The following is a 5,271-nucleotide window of genomic DNA, read 5'->3' as shown; positions in this document are numbered from 1 at the left end:
GGTCTCAAGAGGTTAGCATTAACCTCCCATATTTTCATGTAAAAGATAATGTTGAGGCCTACCCAGATTGGGAAATGAAGGGAAAAGTTCCATTGGCTACCCTTAGCTTCCAAGGGTATGCCCTCTATTGGTGGACTCCCCTTGTTAGGGAAAAAAGGATTCATAGGGATCCCCCAGTAGAGCATTAGAATGATCTTAAGAGTGTCCTTAGGAAGAGGCAGATTCCATCCTACTAAGAGAGGGAGCTTATGGACAACCTCCAAAGGCTTAGACAAGGAAGTATGAGTGTTGAAGAATATAGACAACAAATGGAACTACTCCTTTTAAGAGCTGGACTTAGGGAGGAGGAAAGAGCAAGCATAGCTAGGTTCCTTAGTGGGCTTAATATGGAAGTAAGGGACAAGGTTGAACTCCTTCCATATAGGGACCTAGATGAGCTAGTCCAACTTTGTATAAGAGTAGAGCAACAACTTAAAAGAAAGTCTTCTTCAAAATCTTATGGTTTTCACTCTTATCCAAGAAAGGACCAAGCCTAAAGAATTTTGGGGGCTACACCTTCAAAACCCAAGGAAGATAAGGGTAAGACCATAGAAAAACCCACCCCTAAGACTAGTTCCCAAGCAAGGACTAGTAACATTAAATGCTTCAAATGTCTTGGGAGAGGTCACATTGCCTCTCAATGCCCCACAAGGGAATCCATGATTATGAGGGGTCAAGACATTTATAGTAGTCAAGAGAAGACTACTTCTTCCTCTTCCTCTGGTGGAAGTAAAGATGAAGCAAGGGGTTAAAAGTCTAGTGAGGAAGTTTACCCACATGAAGAAGGTGACCTCCTAATGGTTAGAAGGCTCCTTGGAGGCCAATCTTGGGATCTATCCCAATCCCAAAGAGAGAACATCTTTCATACAAGATGCAAAATTTTAGATAAAACTTGTTCTCTCATTATGGATAGTGGATCTTGTTGCAATTGTTGTAGCACAAGATTAGTTTCCAAGTTGAACCTCACTATCATTCCCCACCCAAAATCTTATAAACTTCAATGGCTCAATGAGCTAGGGGAAATGATAGTTAACCAACAAGTGAAGGTACCTTTCTCCATTGGGACATATAAGGATGAAATTATTTGTGATATAGCTCCCACGGAGGTAGGGCATATTCTCTTAGGACAACCATGGCAATTTGATAGAAAGATCATTTACAATGGCCTAACTAATGATATTACCCTCACCCATCTTGGCACTAAATTTGTGTTGCATCCTCAAACACCTTTGTAGGTAGCTAAGGATCAACTTACAATGAAGGACAAGAGGAATGAGGAAAAGTTAGAAAAACAAAAGAAAAAAAGGAATAGTAAGGCCTTAACTCCAAAGGTCAAGGAGAAAGAAAAAGAGGGAGGGTGTTCTTCTAAGAAACGTTTTTCAGAATATGGCTCCATGTAGAGCTTGTAGGCCTTTGATCTTCTTCATCAATAGGGTCTTTTGCTTCTTGAAGATCAATGGTAGCGGAATGGAAAAAGAGGAAAGGTGATTGGAGATGCCACTTCAAGGAGAAGATGAGTCAAGAACAAGCTCACCACCATAGGAAGTCATGGATAAGAGCTTGAAGGTAGAAGAAGATGAGTGGAGGGAGAGGGAGAGAAGGGAAAGAAATTTTGGGAGAGAGAAGAGGGAGAATGAGGTTTGAACTTTGAAGTCTAATTTCTCAAATGATCAAAGTTCCAAAATGCACACACAAGGTCTTTATTTATAGCCTAAGTGTCACACAAAATTGGAGGGAAATCAATTCAAATTTCACTTTAATTTGTGGAGCCAAATTTGGAACCAAAATTTTCGTAATTATGATTAGTAAATTCCAGCTATAGTTCATCTCACTAATCCAAGATCAAATCCCAGATTCTCCACTAAGTATGCTTAGGTTTCATAAGACATGTAAAGCATGAAGGATATGCACAATGTATGACTATATGATGAAGCAATGGAGTGTAGCAAGCAAATGCTCACCTCCCCCTTGGGCTGGTCTAAAATTTAATTGAATTGGGCTTCTCCCAATTCAATTAAATTTCTCTCCCAACACACACATCAAATAGTGCACTTAAAGCATGTGAAATTACAAAACTACCCCTAATTCAAAAACTAGTCTACATGCCCTAAAATACAAGGGCTGAAAAATCTTACATTACTAGGGTACTCTAAACTTGTGGGGTACCTTCCCTACACTATGGAGCCCTAAATACAAGGCCCAAAATAATGAGACCCTAATCTAATATGTACAAAGATAAGTGGGTTCATACTTAGCCCATGGGCCCAAAATCTACCCTAAGGCTCCTTAGAACCCTAGGGCCTTCTCTGCATCCCTGGCCCAATCTTCCTGGAGTCTCCTAGCCATGGCTCTGGTGATGGGTTCCCTCCTTGGAAGGATTGCATCATATTTAAAGTTTAGACCTCATTCTCCCTCTGTCTCTCTCAAAATTTCGCTCCCATCTCTCCCTCCACTCATCTTCTCCTACCTTCAAGCTCTTACTCATGGCTTCCCATGGTGGTGAGTTTGTTCTTGACTCATCTTCTCCTCAAAGTGGCATCTCTAATCACCTTTCCACCTTCTCCCTTCCGCTGCCATTGATCTTCAAGAAGCAAAGAACTCCATTGGTGAAGAAGATCCAAGGTCAAAAAGCTCTACAAGGAGCCACATTATGTGGTATCAATGGTATCAATAGAACTTGTGTATTTCACTTGTAATGCCTTGACAACCATATTAAAAAATTGAATCACCTATTTTTGAAGTGTTTGACTTAATGTGGTAACTGGGCTTGAAGTGAAAATCAAACTTTTATTTCCAAATATATATATATATATATATATATATATATATATATATATATATATATATATATATATATATATATATATATATATATATATATATATATATATATATATAAGGGTTTACTAATATATATACTTCTCTTTTTCAGTTAGAGTACATTAGCATGCTACAAAAAAAATTTAGGACAACAAAAAATCATTCATTCATTGTGTTTCAATTAGTTCAAGTTAGGGGTATTATAGTAATTGAAAGTTTAACTTTTTAAATAAATAAAAATTTAATGTACTTATTTATTACTCGTTTCTCTCTCTTTTGCAATCTCTCACGAAGTTAGTGATTAGATCACAAAACCTCAACATTATTATGTTTTCTTTTCCTCTAATTGGTATGTTCTTTTGTATTCTATTTGTTGTTAACATTTTTGTTTTGTGAACTTTGCTTCTTTTGATTGTGGGCATCGCCCTTGCATCGTGCATTTAGTACATGTTGTTAAAGCTTACACCGTTGGAATAAGACATTCTAGTTGTTATGAATGCCAAAGAATATGACATTCTCATTCGTTAATAAATTTAGTTTTGAATTAGTTATCCTTAGATTTTATAGAACTCATTCTATCATATTGATTATTGATTATATATTAAAGTCTAGGCCTTTAAGTGTACTACTATAAGGGTAAATAAGAATTATTTTTTATTTGAAATCCAAAACATATAGAATGAGATATGCTCATCTATTTATTTTTTTTATATTATAAATGCAAAGTAAACACAAATGCTTCTTAAATTGAGAAAGATATAGGATGAGAGAAAAAAATACAAAGACAATTGTATTGATTTTGAAAATAGAATGAGCACCAACATAGAAGGAAGGAAGAAGAATGTAACAATTTTGAGGATTTGTGAACAGATCACTAATTTGAGTAAGAGTTGGGAGAGCAGCGTGAGAGATGACAGAAGAGAGTGAAATGAGTAATAAGTGAGTATATTCAATTTTTTATTTATTTAAAAAAGTTAAACATTTAATTACTACAATATCCCTAACTTGAATTAATTGAAACACAAAGAATGACTAGGCTTTATGTCCTAAAATTTTGGTGTAGCATGCTAATGCACTCCAATGGAAAAAGATGAGTGTGTGTATTAGCAAACCTCATATGAATATATGTTTATGTGTATAACTTTATTATGGGAGTTTTCTTTGCCTCAAAATTTTGTGAAAAACATTAGTTTTTTATGGACGTGCTTCAAAACAAACCTCGAGACCACAAAGATATATGGCTTTTTTGAGATTAAAGAAGAGATGTTTACTATAAATTTTTCATTGCAAGCAGCACTAGTTTTGAATACATTTTTCACTTATAGCAATGCACATGATTTTGATTGGATCTATTGTGGGGTCAACAAGGCTAAGCATGTTGTACAAGAAGAATGTATTTTTTTTCTCTAATGGATTGGGATATAGATTTTGAATAGAGATAAAAAAAAATAGCAGAGGAAGAATTGCGACAATCAGATTGAATTGTTGTCTTATTTAAAGCATATTCCTTATTTTTAAATAAAAACATTTACACAATTCATTTTGAAATGCAATACAACAACTTCTGCAGTTGATTGTGCCTTACTTATTTTAGTTTGTTTTGAAAAGAAAATCAAATGTGTAAAAGTTTTACACTTTGAAAATTAATCTCTAGAATTAATTAAATGTAAACATTTTAGCCTTAATAAAATTTTGTAAATTCATTTCAAAACTTAATTTTTTGGATTGTAGTACTTTTACCCTACCATAAATTTGATTCCATAAGTGAACATAGTAATTGAGGCTAAATTAGTTCTTGAAAAGAAGTCTCTGCATTGTTAGAGATAGGGGGAGCAACATGAAGACTAAGCTTTGGAGCTTGAAGAAGTTTTATCTTGTTACATGCCCAACTCTTTGAGTGACATTTCTATTGATTGTTGCATCATGCATCATCATGTAGTGGTAGAAAAATTGTTTCTAAAGTTAGAAACTTCTTTAGTGCATAAAACTCTCTGTTTTAATCTATTACAAGGCTGATCGTAATCGATTACACAAGTGTTTATAGCTTGTAGAGAGATTCTAGTTTCGGTTTAATTGATTACTAGTTAACCGTAATCAATTACATAGTTCAGTTGAGACCATGTTTGGCTTTTCATGAGTCTCTACTTTAATCGATTACCATATGATCGTAATCCATTACTTCATTCTTAAAGGTGTTCCCAAAAGTGATCAAAAACACTTTAATCGATTACATCAAGAATCTAATCGATTACATTATTCTTGAAAGTTTTCCAGATGTTGGGAAGAACATTTTAATCGATTGAAATGATAATATAATCGATTACTTCTTCGAAATAATCTATTACAGGCGGTTATAACTATTTTCTCTATAAATAACCACCTTGTGTTCTCACTTTTATAATGAAGGAAAAA

The sequence above is a fragment of the Glycine max genome, chromosome 14, assembly GCF_000004515.6.
Source record: "Glycine max cultivar Williams 82 chromosome 14, Glycine_max_v4.0, whole genome shotgun sequence".
Lineage (NCBI taxonomy): Eukaryota > Viridiplantae > Streptophyta > Magnoliopsida > Fabales > Fabaceae > Glycine > Glycine max.
Note: the sequence above shows the minus strand (reverse complement) of the source record.